General features: G+C 45.4%; 1 protein-coding gene across 2 annotated transcripts in view; it reads left to right on the top strand.

Moving 5' to 3' along the window:
• The first annotated feature begins 8,523 nt into the window (after positions 1–8,523).
• The window catches only part of ZNF143 (zinc finger protein 143), a 49,365-nt gene continuing 40,561 nt past the window's right edge, over positions 8,524–17,327 (top strand). Inside the window, exon 1 of one of the 2 annotated variants that reach the window (XM_072619472.1) lies at positions 8,524–8,615. The gene's annotated coding sequence lies outside the window, so the exon portion shown is untranslated. The remainder of the gene's footprint in view (positions 8,616–17,327) is intronic. The other variant, XM_072619473.1, reaches the window with a different exon arrangement.

Genomic DNA, 17,327 nt, shown 5'->3' with positions numbered 1-17,327 from the left:
TAGATCTATATCATGTACAACTTAATATTCTTTATAAACATATAAGAAAATTGTTGATTTTTTTTTCCCCTTCCCAACTCCTCAGATGGCCACCATTATATACAGGTATGTGTATAAATATGTCAGAATTTTCTCTGGATGCAGTTACTGTCTGCCTTGACAGTATCTTTTTAGTTAATTTGAGTATAACAGAATCACCCATTCACTCCAAATTGTTCTTAAAGCAGTGTTGTTACTATTTACAACATTCTCTTGCTTTGTTACTTTGTGTGGATCTTTGCAGGTATCTCTGAAATCATCCTGATTGTCATTTCTTACAACAGAGTAGTATTCCATCACAAACATACTCCAGCTCGTTGAGCTATTCCCCGATTAATGGGCACCCCCACAAAGAGAGTTGCTATCTTTTGAAACAGATTCTTTTCCTAAATCATCTGTTGAAACACACTTAATTGTGGCTGGGTCAAAGGGTTATATATAGGCTGCTGAGTAACTCTTTGGGTGTAATTCCAAATCTTTCTCCAAAGAGTTGAATCAGCTCACAGATCCACCAATAAGGACTTAAGGTCATAATTTTTCCACACCACTTCCAACATTTGTTGCTTTCCCCTTCTATCATTTTAGCTAATCTGCTAGGGTGCAAAATGTTATCTCAAGATTGTTTTAATTTACATTTCCCTAATGATGATTTAGAATATTTTTCATGACTAAATTTTGATATCTTCAAAAAACTTCATATCCTTTAATTGGGGGATGACTCGGATTTAACACAATAATTTATATATTTGAGATAGGGCAACTTTGAACTGTCTATAGACTTTCGTCCCAGTTTTCTGCTTCTGATCCTGGCTACTTTTCATCAGTACAAAAACAATGTAATCGAAATCACCTATTTAACACCTCATAGGGAGTGCCCTCCCATTTCTTCAAGGTAATGTCTTTTCACAATCACCTGTCTCTACTTGAGATTTCTATCTTTGGCCATAATTGAAATAGGCATCTTCAAATTCTCTCCTTTCCGATGGAACATTTTAAACTTAGGTGTGTATTCATTTGGAATTTATTGTGGTGTGAATTGTGAAAGATTGGGCTAAATCTGTTTTCTTCAAAATTGCTTCAGTTTTTCCTAGCAGTTTCTGCTGAACAGGAAATCATCCCAATAGTATGTGTTATTGGCTTTATTGAGGGTGGTATAGAGCACCAGGCCTGCAGTTAGGAAGATGAGTTCAAATCCAGCCTTGGACACTGACTTGGGTGTTAATGGTTGCCTCATTTCCTCATCTATAAAATGGGGTAATGCATACCTAACTCAGAATTGTTGGATCAAACAGGAGAAATACGTGCCTGCCCATAGCAGGTCCTGTATGTGTCAATTCCTTTCCCTCCTTTTCCTGTAAAAAACCCGAAGGTTATGTGACATTGTTTCTGGGAGGTATTTTTAGGTTACTGAAAGATTGAAAAAGGCTGAGAAAATAATGCTCAGAACAGGGGGCAGTTAACAAATAGGCCCATCTAGCTTGAGCTACTGATTGATGTGGGGAGTGAAAGTGGGAGTTACACAGGACCAGGTTATTGGATGCCTGGGGCGTTAGCCCAAACTGTTCCAATTTAATTTTGGGGAAAAAGACTGGTATATAGAATTTAGACTCTGTATTTCAGTAACTTAGCAGTGAAAATTGGTGCAAGCACCATTCTAAGAGTTGGGGATACAAAGGCAAAAAGTAATGATCTGCTCTCAAAAAGCTCCCAGTCTAATGGTGGGGATGGGGGGAAGGGATAACAAAAACAACATAGGTGGAGGTTCAATTGAAAATAACAGGGCAAGCACATTGAGAATTAGGAAAGGTGAAAGGGAAAGAAGGTGAAGTTTTACCTACAGCTTGAAGGAAGTCAGGAGATAAGAGATGAGAATTTCAAGCATGGGAAATAAATGAAAAATGCACAGAAGCAGGAGGGGGTGAAGAAAGGCAAGGAGGCAGAACTGGGGGGTGGAGGGGAGTCTAAGAAGTCTGGAAAAGTAGTTGAGGATTAGACTGAAGAGACTAAATGCCAAACAGGATTTTATATTTGATCCTGGAGGTAGCAGGGAGCAACTATCATTTAATGAATTAGGGGAGAAGGCTGAGATGGTCAGAGCTCTTCTTTAGAACTCTCGTGATCCCATCTGTCCAAGAGAACCCCAAGAGTCAGATGTGATGAACGACTACTGACTACTGTCAGGTTCTGGTGGTGTCTCAAACTCCACATTTCCAATGCCAGATGGGACCATCTTCCTCCCAAAACCCAGCACCAGTCAGACCTGCCTTCCCTTCCTTTTTCATCCTCTTGCCTCCTGACCTTTGTTACCCCATAATCTCTGATGCATGTTCTACTGTTTGTGCTGCACCATTCTAGGTTCTCCGTATTTATTCCTACTTTCTCTGGCTTCTCTAAGTCAGGACCTTACCTCCTCTTACCTAAATTCATTTATTAGTGTGCCTGCTCTGTCCCTCCTCCAAGCCTGCCAAATTGACTTGTATTAAAGCATAGGGATGACCCTGTCATTCCTTTCTTCCTCAGCAAATTCCACTGAAGTCTTCTAGTCCAAATTATTCTTCCTGTAATATTTTTCTTTGGACTTATGTTTGAGATAGCATTAAGGCAAATGACATTTTCAGGACAGAAATCAGGACTAGGGCCCCTGGGAAAGGATCAGATCACCAAAAGGGAGCTGGGGGAAGGAACCACATGTGACACGAGGCGTAATCATGCTTCTGACTAAAGTCATTTCCAGTGTAAGGTTTGTGCAAGACTGTCCATTGAGGAAGAAAATACTTAATCTCTATCTTTATTCTTCTTACCTAAAATGAGAAAAACCGAGCAGTGTTTGACATTCAGATTGACCCTGGTACCTCTAGGCTGTGCTGAGAGGTGACATCATGTATGTACAGTATGTGAGGCAGGCCAGTGTATTCAAACAGCAATGGACTCAAGAAAAGTTGAGTTTGATCCCTACCTCAGACACTATGTGATCCTGAAGAAGTTACTTAATTAACCCTTCTCAGCTTTGGCCTCCCCCTCTGTAAAATGGGGGGAATCGCACCTATATGCTAAGGCTGTTGCAAAGCTCAAATGATATATATATATTTATGTAGTGTCTGCAAACAAGGCCTTATATAAAATTACTTGCCCACAAAATAGAGATTCAAAGTAGTACTTTGTTTTCAACGTATCATTAAGTATTACAGTGTACATGTACCCAGCTGACTTATGGATATTATCCAGTTTTAACTAAACTTGCAATTAAAAAAGACAACTGGCTTCAAAAGATTCATGCGAAGAAATTACAAATTGAAGAAAATATGATTAAGTGAACATAAGGGAAAATTAAAGCTGATAATTCTACTTTGAGTTTTCATCAACCACATTTTGGTAAAACAATCACAACTTATAAAAATTGACCCCCAAATGGAAATTATCAAGTAGCTTATTTTAATATGGATTTGTATTTTAATATGGATTTGTATATATTCATAACTGCTGACAAAATTCACCCTAAGTGTATCTTGTGCATTGGTGATATTAGCTGTATGAAGCAAAACATAATTTATAAGACACTTTAAAAACCTTTTATTGCCAAAACAATATCGCCTATAAAAATCTCTTTACATTTTAACTTCAGAAAATTTTTCTCGCTTGTTTAAAAAACTTCCAAGTGTTCCAAGTGTTCAAATACACAACTGGCATATAATAACTGATACCAAGTAAAATGCAACATTTCAGTTAAAACCCTTTACATATTGGTAGATGAATTTGAAAAAATGAATACTAAGATTCATAAGCACAGTCCATAATGCACTTTTCCCATTTATTAAGAGCCTACTCTTCATCAGGCAATATTCTGGGTACTAAGAATATTAAGATAAAGGAACAATTCCTATTTTCAAGGAATCTACTGGAGGGGCAGACAACATACACAGATAGATGATGATACTACAGCTTTGTCTAAGAGATGGAGGGGGAGGAAGAAGTGCATTTTGGGAATGGGGGATGGCCAGTACAGAAAGGAAGGATAGAGGGGCAGCCAGTTTAACCTGGATTCCAGAGTTTCTGAAGGAATAACAGACAGTGAGGTGGGAAAGATCCGCTGAGGCTGTGTGGGGTGTTGAGCTACAGTTTACATGGGATCCTAGAGGTAAGAGTTTACTGAGCAAGTAATTTGTGTTTAAGGAAAATCACTTTGGTAAGCATGCCAGGGAAAGGATACATTAAAGTAAGAGCTACAGGCACACCAAAATTTGGCAAGCCATTGTCATCATCTTTGCTAAAGGTGATAAAGGACTGAATGAAGGTTGTACTTTGTATGGGAAAGATGTTAGAAGGGAAAGGAGTCAAGGAAAATGCCAAGGATGCTATGGAAGAATGATGGTGCCTCTGAAAGAAATAGTGAAGTTTAGAAGATAGGTACTGACAGTCAAGATGAGTTCTCTTCTGGCCATGTTCCGTGTCTCTGGGATATCCAGTCTGAAATGTGCAATGGAAACTTGGGAGAGGGGGAGACTACTAAGGTCTGGATATATAGATCCATGAGTCACCTGTATAAAGATGCTAACTAAACCCCACCATGGGTGTTGATGAGGTCATCAAAACAGTATAGATAGAGAAGGCCCAGGTCAAAGTCTGGGGGAACATTTCAGGTACAGAATTATGAGATATGGACAATGGAGACTAAGAATAGGCAGGTACAAAAAGAACTAGAAGAAAAGTAGTGTCATCAGCAAACAGTATTCATAAAAAGGTAGACAGCAACCTGTCAAATACGGCAGAGTGAGTGAGGGCGGCAATTAAGAGATCATCCGTAGCGTTGGATAGAGCAAGTTTCAGTTAAATGAGGTCTTAAACCAGACTGAAAAAGGGTGGAAAAGAGAGGAAGCACAGATAACTTTTACTAGGATTCTGGCTGACAAAGGGAAGAGAAATAAAGAACAACGGTTAAAAAAGACAGTAGAGTCTAGTGAGTTTTTCTAAGGGTGAAGGAGACAGGCATGTTAGAAGGCAGTAATGGTGAAGACCAGAGAGAGGAAAGATGACTGAGGTTATACTGTGCTCTGCTATCAAGATAGAAGACACCCTGTTTTCAAGAGCTAAGGTCCAGCAAGCAAGCTGTGCCCTGAGCTTGGCATAACCACAATCCTTTGCACTCACCTTCTGGCAAAAATCACAATTACTGTATGGCTCTGAGCTTGGACAAGAAACTGCTGCAGTCACGTAGTTCTGCTATGAATCAAACTTGTCTCACTGCTGCTGTTCCCCCTCACTGTCCCGGCTACAGCTCACTTTGGAGCCATAGGTGTAAGTACTGAGATCTCCCCACACCTCAGGTCCCCAGCTCTAATAGGAGACTCTAATCTGCCTCCTGGCTTGCAAGCCTTTTCTCTCACTTTGAAATTTAACTTCTGTTTGATTCTTGCCTCTCCTGTTTCTACCTGCTGTTTTTGGCTCTGGTCACCCATAGGTGAGAGGCTGGTTCCATCCAGTTGACATCAGATTTTTTTATGTGATCCTTTTCAGCTGCACAGCCATTAAAATTTAATCTTTGAATCAATGTATCATGGCATTAAAACAAAATTTCAAAGTAATGAAGCAATAACTTTGCTCTCACTAAAAATACTACTGTAATAACTTAGTAAAAAAGGCTTTTATGCCATTGATAAACACAATAACCTATTTTTAAAATTCTTTTAAATTTTTTTATAGTGCACATATTAAGAGTGGTAAATGTATATAATTCATACATTTTATGCGCACACACACAACGTGCTCAAATAAAATAATGTCCTCTGCCTTCATTAACAGAAATACAAGAGGTACTAATCTTAAGAGTCTTAACTGGAGTAATATTCGTTCACAAAGCTACATTATAGGAAAGGCAGTGACAAGTTGGGAGTATGTCTCCAGGAAGGGGACCAGGGAGCTGTGTGACCACAGAATGACTGACAATGAACTTACTGCTGAAGAGTCTGAAAACACTTAGATCTTACAAGAATGAGAAGGGCTTTCAACAGGCATTTATTCAGTCTCTATCATCTTTATAGTTTGAGATGTTCAATCCCAGAGGAACTCATGTCTTAGGCATTCTATTCATGGCCAGTAGGAAAGAGGGTGATGAATGGCCAGGATGCCCTGACCTTCCAGAACTCCGCTGTTCTCCCTCTTCCTGCTTCCAAGTCCCGTCATCTCCATAAGCTTCCAAACATCTGCAGGCACAATTACTTCCCTTGTTTGAATCCTGCATCACTGAAAGTCTAGCCCCTTACACGGTTCTTTAATTGCTTCGTGTGTTAGTCATCTCTTCCCAGTAAAGCTCTGAGTTGTTCCATTCAAGCTGGTCAAGACCTTAAGAACTTCTCGGCCCAGTGAGCTCTGGTTTCTCCCACATTTCACAGAACATACCGTGCAGGGGGCTGAGGACATCGTGAAATACATACACATTATGCCTGGTTTGCCTAAAAAATGAAGCTCTGCTGTCCCGTCTCCGGACTTCTTAAAAGCCAGCGTGTTCTTGTGCAGGTAATTCGATGGTTTTCTTCGCCTCAGCGGGGCCAGAGGGGAGGCTAACAAACGGGCAACGTTCTGGAGCAGCAGTTAATGCTACTTGAACGCTGACGACTCCCTCCCAGTGGCTGCGAAGTACCACTCCTCTGCACGTGCGGGCACCTGCCAGCGCACGTAAACCCTCGATGCCCTTCCTGCTCCCACTCTCCCACTCCTGGAGCTGAGCACAAAGGCACCCGCTCCGCTCCTCCTCCGGCTTCACCTTCCAGAAGCCCCGGGACCTCTGGCCTCTGCAGGGGGCCGGCTTCCCAAACGCTGCCGTAGAAACCCGTGAAATCCATCGCTTCTCAGGACAGATCCGAGCCACGTCACCTAACCTCACCTAAGAACACCTCCTGTTTTAGCTAAACCCAAAATATCAGTGCGCCATGAGACTTCTTTTTGAACCGACGATCACTGCGGAAATGGGGAGGGCTGTGCGGGGCGTCCTCATCAATGAAAGTCAAGACCTTTACAACAATCCTTCCTTCTACCAACCCCGGGGCTGAAGAGATCCGACAGTCTGCCCTCCAACACCCTCAGGCGCCCGGGCAGGCTGCGGAGAACGCCGAGCGGGCGGCCTCCCGTTATATCTATGTACATCCATCTATCTTCTTCTATAACTTCGCTCCCTCTGGATGTACACGTGCATATATGTATATATGTGTGTAAAACTTCTGTGACTTCTCTATGTAAAACTTGCCCAAAGTCCCCCCCACGCAGAGACAACACCCCTGCACCCCGCTAAAAGTGCCCGGAGAACTCACGACGAGGTGGCTTTTCTTCGTGGTTCCTCACACCAGCTCCCCAAGAACTCGAGATCCACCCCTCGGCTTCCTGCCGAGCTCTCCAGCCCCCCAGCCTTTAACCTTGTTAAAAGCTCCCAAAGCGCCTCCCTGAGCACCGTCCCGCGGTCTACGCAGCCCTCCTTCTTCCGACTCTGCCAAAGCGCTCCGGCCCCCAGAACCGTGGCAGACACGACCGGGTTCGATCAGCACAAAGGCCACCAAAGGGGCGTTGTTGCCAGGGGGCTTTCCCCGCTGACACTCGGACGTCTAAGCCGGGTCTCCTCCGCCAGCCCGGCCCCGTCCTCAGGACGGGCTTTGTATCTCGTAGGCGCTTAATAAATGCTGCCTGCATTCCTGCACCGGCCTAGCTCCCAGGGGCCGCGAGTGAAGGGACTCAGACTCTGGCTACCACTGATTATTGTTCCTAATGGGGGCCGGCACGTTGGGCGGTCCCCTCCTCGGGCCGCCACCCCACAGCCCACCCCGCTGCCCCGTCCTGCCAGGCCCCCGGCTCGCCGCTCCCGCGAGGATCACCCACCGCTCGTCTCCGGAGGCTGGCCCTGCTCCCGGGCCCGGGGGCTCGCACTCCGAGAAAAGGCGGAAACGGGCCGGCGGGGAGGGAGCGGCCTTCGCTCGGTCAGGCTCGCCTCCGGCTAGAGCCCCCCGGGAGCTTCGGGAAGCGGCCGGCCCAGCTCCCCGCTCCTCTCGGCCCGGCGCCATCTTCACTAGAGCGCGGGCCCCGAGGGCTCGGCTCCCGGGAGGCGGAAAAGCCGCTGCCGGCAAGTCCACGGGGAAAATGGCGCCCGCCGCCGCTTCTCCCTTCTCAGCTAATATCAAATGCCAGCCTCTCTCCCTCGCTACAAAATGGCGCCTCCCGCTGAGGCCCCAGAACCGGCATAATTCACACTCCGGAGAGGTGTAGTCCGACGGGAGGAGACGGCTCTCCCAGCCAATCATCCTGTGGATTCTGTGTTCCGCTCCTTTGGTCAGCCACTCAGCGGCAAGCGCCCAAGCCTGGAAGTGTCTACGTCACGGGGAAGGGCCCAGAAGAGACCGCCTCCTTCCCGGTCCCTGCCATTTTGACCAATGGCAATCACGAGTGGCTTCGTGAATGACGGGGCGGTGGCCCAATGGAGTCTGGGGGCGGGCCTCGGGGGCTCTATGCGTGTTGCGGGGCCCTGGGGCCGGGGCGGCTGTTTCCTGTCCTGGTGCATGGTGGTCGGACGAAGGAATTGTTGGAAAATTTTCTCGGAGGTTCGTATATAAATGTGTTTTTACCCAGTGTGCATTATTCTCCACCCGGCCGCCGCCCTCAGCGCAGCGGCGCCGGCGAGGGCTCCGGCCCCGGTCCCCCGGCTCGGGAGCTGGGCCCTGGGGGCCGGACGCGGAGGGCGGCGGCCTGGGGCAGAAGCGGAGTTTATTAATAACTCGCGGCGGCGGGTGCAGCTCCGTGGGACTCCCGCCTCGTCCGCGGGCCGCTCTCGCGCCCTCCCCCTCCCCTCCCCCCGGCCCCGAGGGACGGCCGCCCGCCCGCCGGGGAGGGCGCAAGAGCGAGCGGGCGGGCGGGCGCGAGCCCCGGGGGGAGCCCGTGCCGGAGCCCGAGCCGCGGGAGCCCGAACGCCGCCCCGAGGCCTTCCCGCCCGCGGCTGAGGCGGCGGCTGCCCCAGCGGGCCATGCCCCCGGGGCTGTGCCGGGGATCGGGCCCCGCGGTGGGTGGGTCGGCGGCTGGGTGGGGGGCTCCGCGGTCCGGAGTAGCTGTTGATTATCACCGTAATTACGGGAGCCAGGCGCGCCGAGGTCCCGGAGGCATTAGCCCCAGGGGCCGGGGCCGCGCCGGGCACTGCCCGGGCGGGTCTGGCCAAAGAGTGGAGCCGACTTGGCTGTGGCCCTCCCGGGCGGACGGGACGGGGCCGGAGCCGCCACGCTCTCGTTTGTTCCTTTACAAAAGGAAGCCCCCCGAAAACTTGCCGCCCCCCACCCCTTCCCCGAAGCGTCCGTCCGCTGGGAGTGGGGGGCACGCTTCGGCACTGGAGGGGCCCGAGTTGGTTTAGTTAGGAGCTCCCGAGTGGTGACCGTCAGTCCACGTGGGGCCGGCCGGGAGGTGAGGTCCCCGAGGCTCGGCGCCTCCGCCCCCTCGGCCGGTCCTTCGTGGCCGGCAGAGAGGACGGCCAGCCGCCTGCGGGTGATCTGTGCCGTGCCTTCGGGCAGCGTCCGCACGTGGAGGTGACGATCGGCTGTGTTAGTCTGCGTGGGGGAGCTCCCGTCTGATCCCCCCTCCGGCCCAGGACGGACCCAAGGTCCAGCCCACTCACTCAGTCAAGGCCAGCGAACCCCACCATTTAAATGGGAATACTTCGTGTTAATGCAGAATGTGTACGTCAGGTGCCAGGGCTTGGCTCTGGGTGAGCTCGCACCCTGGCTAAGGAGATGGTGGGCACACGTGAGGGAAAACCATCGTATGTCCGAGGTGGTGCAAAGTGACAGAATAGATGGCCTAAGAGTCGGCGCTGACCCAGGGGCTGGGTGGTGAGCACACTGTGCCACAGTCTAAAAAAAAGGCTGAAAGTGACAGGCTGTGATGCTCTAGCAATAAAGAAAGCTTTCCCGCTGCCCTGACAGAGGCTCTCCTACTCTCTTATACGTGCTCTACAAAGTGCATATGAAGGAGGGAGGTTGTTCTCGGGTGGGAGAAGGTAGGCAGGCTGAGGAGCACAGGCGCGTCCAACGGGAAGAGAAGGCTAGCCGCGTGCCAGAACAAGTACCAGCCAAGTGCGTGGTGCGGGCCGGGCAGACCGGCCTGCCAAAGTTGTGGGCTCGGCTCCGTACTGTCCTCTAAAGGTCTGGACTGATTCTCCTCGTTACCTCCCGTGTTTTACTTTTGTGTGCTTGTTTGCATTGATCTGTGCGCATAACCCTTCAGTAACATGTAAATGAGAATAGGAGTGGTTTTTGTTTTGTAAAAGACGATAGATAGGGAGAGGTTTTGGGGTTTTTTTCCCTTTGTTTCTCGGTTGCTCTTGGCTCTTTGCTGGGGAGGATGACTTGATTAAAACTGTTTTGAAGCAGATAAACATCTAGGTAGAAAGAATGGGAATCATCCCTCTTTGCTCAGAACTGAAGGGTGGAGAGCTAGAACCAGGAAGGCAGATTAGGAAACCCAGTGGTACAGAGAAACAAAGTGGTGAACTGTTAGCCAATAGTGTACTTTATTTAATGAATGAAAACCAGAATAAGAGAGAGGTTTTTGATTTTTATTCTAAAGAGGTGAAAGAATTCGGTAATCTTGAGGGTACAACATGGGATATCACAGGATCAAGAAAACTTTGAAATTAAAAAAGTTAGAAAATTTGAGTAATCATCTAGTGTAATACCCTCCAGTTTTAAAGAACCTGAAGCACAGAAAAATAATTGGCTTCCTACAGTTAGCATAGTTGTTAGTGACATCAGGGACTAGAACCCATCTCCAAATCCTTTCATCCAAAGTTGCACATATAAAAACAGGGTTTGAAGATGAGGGTAGGAGCTATGTGATGAAATATATTGATTTGGCTTTTTCCTGTAAAGGTGAGTTCATAGTGATTCTACCACTTCTGTTCCCAGGGTATTTCTTTATTGTATATATTTTTATGATTTTATGTACATTGAAGGATACCCTACAAAATCCCAGATTTCCAATAAAATGTAAGCTCTTTGAAGGTAGGAATTTTCTTGATGTCCCTATATATAGCATAATACCAGTGCTGTATGTGTTCTAGGGATAGAACCCATGGATTGAATATAGGGAATTTATTTCTACCTTCCTTTCAACTTATAGAGAGTGGTCTAGAGCAGTAGGGTCAAACTCAGATAGAAATTTGATAGTCACATAATAACTTAGAAAACTACGAATTAACCACGTTTTTCTGTTTTTGTTGATTTTTGTTAAATGTTTCCCAATTACATTTTAATCTGGTTTGGGGGCATGCTCCTTAATTTTGCTGGTGCCTGCAGGGGGCAAGTGTAGCACTTCTGCTCTAGAGCTCAGAGAAGTCAAATGACTTGTCCAGGGTCATGTAGTAGGATTTACATTGGGGTCTGCTGGCTCTGTCTACCGTACCATGCTACTTCTCCAGTGAGGTATGCACCAGTCAAGGTCCACACCTGTCACTTCACTGGTATGGAGGACCTTCCCTGAGGAAACTCCCATCACCCAATGAAGATCAGCATTTGCTTCACAGCTTCTAGTCTTATAGAGTTGCCTGAGTAGTGAGGTGAAACCACCCGGTTTAAGAGGCAAGACTTGGACCCAACTATTCCCAACATCTTGATCCTGGCCACCTCTCCACCATGCTCAGTGTTTTTGAATTGAGCAAAATTTAATGTGAACATGTGAGCCATAGAAAGGTGGTTGTGTCGGCAGGGCAAGCTATTTTTGGAGGGTACTTATTTGATGACTTTTACAAGCAAGAAGATAAAGGTGTTCATTTTTTCTCTTCTGGACTAGATGACCAGAGATGACCCTTTCAGCTCCACACATCTGTGACTTGGGTTGTGGTCATGTTGAAAGGATGCTCATGCTGGATTACTTTTCTCCCAGAACTTTGAGGATCTGATGCCCATATGTGGGCAACAATTATGAAGGGATTTACCTTCATAGAATGGAAGTCCCTGGACTAAGAGAGTTTGGGGAACCAGGGGAGTCCATGACTCTCTTCCAGGCTCTGCTGCCACATGACTGGGACTTTTGGACAGTTACTCTCTACTTTTCCTGTTTCCTTGCCTGTAAAAAAAAAAGGTTGGATTCAAAAGACTCAAAGAAATACGTTAATAACAACTTGTTTTAAAAAATTCTTGTTGGATCAATAAGACTAAAATTAAAAGAAAATCATTTTAATGGAGTCTTTTTTTTAATGTGTCTGTAATGGAATCCCTAGCTCAGGGACCAGTTTATAAACTTATAGACTTAGGATCGCAAGAAGCCATCTATTACAACCTGAACCTAACTTTTACTCTACAACATCCCCCAAAAGTGGACATTTGGCTTACTCTTGAAGACCACAAGTGAAGGTCCTCCTAAGATATCCCCTTCTACTTTTGGTAACTCAGATTGGTACAAACATGTTTTTTTAGGGGGTGGGGGGATGGTACATTCTGCTTAAATGTGTCTGCAATTTTTGCCCATTGCTTTTAGTCCTCCCCTCTGGAGCCAAGCAGAAAAATCTCATCTCTTTTCCTTGTGACAATTCTTTGTGTGACTAGTGATTGTTATTACGCCTTCCCGCAAGTTTCTTGTCTCCAGGTCCTTTAACTGCTGCTTGTGTGCCATGTTGTCCAGGCCCCCTCATCATCTGAGCTGTCCTCCTGATGCTCTCCAGTTTTTCAATGACTTTCCTAAAGTAGGGTGTCTATAATCAAGCAGAAAAATATGATCTGAACAAACTGACTGCTCAGTTAATTGGCATCGAACTCCCATAACCTGCATATTCATCTGCATTCTACCTCAGACACCCACTGACAGGGATGGTCATACTTTGGATCTCATCACCACTAATTGTATTACTTCAGTGATGCTGAATTCTGAAATTCCTCTGCTCATAATTCCTTATCTTTCCATATTCCTCCTGTCTTCTAAAAATGCCCCTTGTCCCCACTCAGGCTACCTCTCCTGCCCTGTGACCCCCAGGTCATACCCCCTGTTTTGGCTTTATTTTCCTTCATTCTGTACATTGGGAGACAACATGTACAGAGGGAAGAGCATTGACTGGAGTCAGATGGAGTAGCTCTGACACAGCCTTGGGCAAGTCACTTCATTCTCTGTCCCAGGCACCCTTGGTTGTCATTTTTCTTTTGAGCTGAATCAATCAATAAGCTTTTATTAAGTGCCAGGCACCATGCTAAGGCCTGGGGACACAAAATAAAAATAAACTGTTCCTGCCCTTGAGCAGTTTATATTGGAGAAGACAACACATATATGTCAGAAGATACAGTATTAGTATGCAGAAAATAATGTAATGCAGTATAAATAATTATGACAAGCACTTTAAAGTTTACACAGTTCTTTGCATAGGCTAAATTTATAGGCAACCTTAGAGGAGATGGTACTAACTATTGGGAGGACCAGAAAAGGCTCTCTGGAACAAATAGCATTTGAGTTGAACCTCCAAGAAGGGCAGAGGTCCTAAAAATCAGAGGGTGAGAATTCCAGCCCTAGGGAATAGTCTATGCAAAGACATGGATGTCAGAAGTGGAATGTGCTGTGCAAGAGTAGCAACTGTGGCTGGATTGTAGTGTACATGGAGGTGGAACAGAAGGTAAGAAGGCATTTTTGGGTGCCCCCCCAAAAAGGAGGATTATCATATTTGGTAGGGAGCCACTAATGATAGAGATGGGAAGGGATGACTGCCTTTGACAGCAGAGTGGAGAATAAAGTGAAGAAAGGAAGACAAGGTATAGGACTAATAACTGTTAAGCATGATAGGATCAAGAAAGATAGTTAAGAATGGGGCATACAAGAGCATATCTATAAATACCTATAAGTGGTAGGAAAGGAGCCAATAGACAGGGAAAAAAAACAAATGAATTAGTGTATATAGGAATGAAGAGGGGACAATCTGCTGGAGAGGATGAGATCAAGGGTACATGTAAAGGGGTTGGCTTTGGCAAGCAGAAGATCAACCTTGTCATCAGAAACAGGAATGAAGGGATATTGGAGAATGAAGTCAGAGGAAAGAAGATGGCACTTTTGTTGAATGGCCTCCATTTTTTTTCTGTAAAGGATGCAATGAAGTCTTTAGCAAAGTCAGCAAGTATGGGAGTCTTGAGGAGAGAAGAAAAGGTTTGAAACATCTACCTAGGTGAGTGGTATAGAGGATCACTTAGGAGGAATAGGATTATTCATCCTATACACTTGTGCCAAAGTGATTTTCCTTATGTACAGATCTGACCATGAAGTTCTGTTCATCTGACTCTGGTGGGTTCCTATTGCATCTAGGATCAAATGTAAATTCCTCCATTGGGCTTATAGAGCCCTATACAAACTATCCCCAACCTACCTTTCAAACCCCACTGGATGTCACTTCCCCTCTGCAATCCAGCCAAACCCTACCTTCTCTCTGTTCTTCACTAGTGGCACTCCATCTCCTGGCCAAACGCTATAGCTGGAATGACTTTCTTTCTTGCTTTTACCTTGGAGAGAACCACTCTTTAAGATGCAACTCAAGTGCCATCTTGGGCATAAAGACTTTCCTGATACCCACCTGCTACTGTTTTCTCTTCGAACTACCTTATATTTAACTACTTTGTATATACTGGTATTTATTCACTATGTATTTGTGTTGCATTTATTTTTATATGTCCTTGTCCCCTCCATTATAATGTAATGTGAGTAGGGGATGTATTTATATCCCAGCGCTGACATATAGGTGCTTACTAAGTGCTTACAGACTGATTGTGTGAGCTGTAAGGTAGCTCAGTTAAGATTAGCTATTGTATGTAGTGGAATGTACCAGACACTGATAAAAAGACAAAGAGGACATAATAAGATAGACAGTCCTTGTCTTCAGGGACCTTACCTTCTATGTAGAGAAGTCCCTACAAAGTAACCAGTAGGGGAGTTGAGAGAGTGAGTTCAGGAAAAGTCTTTGGGAGGCACTCAGTCACTATGTGCCAGGCACTGTGCTAAGCACCAGGGATGCAAAGAAAGTCAAAAGATAGTCATCTCTGCCCTTGAGGAAGTCACAATCTATTGGGGGCAACAACGAGCAAACAAATGGGTTTAAAAAAAAAAAAAAAGCTGTAGGAAGTAATCACCAGAGGAGAAGCCGTGAAAAGCACCACCAGGGATTGGGAAAGGCTTCCTGCAAAAGACTGGATTTTAGCTGGACCTTGATGGTGGCATCTGAGCTAACTCTGGAAGGAAAAGAGCTAGTTTCTTCATCTACAAAATAGAAATGATAGCTATAATTTAATTATTACCTAGCTCATAGAGTTGTCCTGAGGAAACACATTGTAATTATTGAAGCACTGTAGAAATGTGAGTCATTAATACAGATTTTATGTTAAAAACAAAAAAAAGTCTAATTACCACTTTGTTGTGTGTAGTAGTCCCATTATCTACCGTTCATTTAGAAATTCCTAATTTCCCTTCTTGCCTCCTTCCTTTTTTGGGGGACTGGGTCATTTTATCATTTACGTTTTATCAGTTCATTTTAGCTCTCCCAGCGCTAGCCTGGTTACTTTCCACCTATCTAAGCCTTTTGGTAATGGGGTTATTGTAGACATCTGATCAGCATAACCTGCTAACAACTCAGAATTCGGAGCTCAAGAAAACCACCAGCCCTCAGCCTCTCAGGTAGCAGGAATTTACAGGCATGTTCGATCATACCCAACATTTTAAAATATCTTAGACTTCAAGTATTTTAGCACACAAACCTCCCTGTTTAAGGTCCTGTCTCAATATTGCTTTCAGGAGAATGACATATCTTAACATTGGGGGCTAAGAGATATGTGTAAAGTACTGAAAAAGATTCCTCTCTTCCTTTCCTTCTCTGTGTGCTCAGAGTTGACCCTGTGACAGAGCACAGTAGCACTAGCCCCAAAGCATGAAACCCAGTAGGAGTGTTCATCAGAGTTGGAGAATATCATGGATGACCAGGGTGATTATTTAAAAAAAAAAAAAAGACTAGCATATAGCACATGAAATGCCTTTTGGAGAAAGTAACATCCAAGTTTTGAATTTTCATTAAGACTAGAAATGTTGCATATTTAAATTGACTTGACCATGAAGCAGTTTCAAAGGTAGATGGCATCACATGCTATTCCCAAGACATCTTCTTTCTCCTCATCTCAATGAAAGAAAGCCAGAGGACATTACTTACCTTTACCCTCCTCTCTTGACCTCCTCATCTCTCCTAATTCTGGTTCTTGACATACCTGCTCATCATAGAACTTTCCCTCCAAAACCCTGGATTCTTCTCTTGCCTTGTGGTCCAGGATATTCCTTTCTCACCCATAAGCATTTGTCTTCAAGCTTCTTGATTCAAAATTGTACTTCCTCTGACGGGAGCTTGGAGCCCAGTTCCCCGTCTCAGCCCCTACCTGTGCTTTTCCTCCCAGGCTGTCACGTACATCCCAACTGCCATTCCCAAGCAGCAGGTTCCAGCTTCCCATTTCTAACTGCCAGCCTGTTTCAAGCATCCTGTTTCTGAAGGGTCCTAGAATCTTACACAGCCTTCTGGTTCTAATATTTCATCCTCCAGTTAAAGGGCCCCTCCCCAAATTAATAAAGAAATAAATCCACTGCTTGCCAGAAAATTAGGTTGTATGATTGTTTTCCGGCAGCTTGTTTTCTGGTGTCAGAGTCTAGTCAAGTCTATGGAAACCTTCTACTACTTCTGCTAGTGTATTCTCCTTTGCTGCTCTTGAGTTAAATTTCATCCAGGTGATGAAGGAACTTCCACTCTGTCCCTTTATATATTTAAATGTACTTAGGGGTTTTTCCTAACTCTGTCATGGGATGAGCAGTTGCTCCCAAATGAATGAATTTGTGCTGGCCCTCATTTCACCATACTAGGAAACTGATTCCTCCGTTCCTGTGTAAGAAAAGACATCTGCAGAGCTATACTCACAATTGCATTGTCATGATTAAGTTAGATATAAGAGAGGATTTGCCAGTAGTAAAAGCTGTAAAACACTTAATTGAGTAACTAACAGGTGGAAAGATGCACTCTGGCTAGACTGTGTGAGGTGGACAGCCTGAGGACCAGTGATGAAGCATTTTACCCGTCTCTGCCCACAGAGGTGATGGACTCAGGCAGCAGAATGAGACATAGATTATTTTGGCTACGACTGATACAGGAATTCATTTTGCTTGGCAATATGTATTTGTTACAAGGGTTTGGATACTTCTTTTTTTTCCTTTTTCAGTGGGGGAGAGGGTTAGCGATGAGAGGGTTAAAAAATAGATTTTTTTCATTGAAAAAATTCAAA

The sequence above is a fragment of the Notamacropus eugenii genome, chromosome 6 (genome assembly GCF_028372415.1).
Source record: "Notamacropus eugenii isolate mMacEug1 chromosome 6, mMacEug1.pri_v2, whole genome shotgun sequence".
Taxonomy (NCBI): Eukaryota; Metazoa; Chordata; class Mammalia; order Diprotodontia; family Macropodidae; genus Notamacropus; species Notamacropus eugenii.
This window is presented reverse-complemented; position numbering and strand designations above follow the sequence as displayed.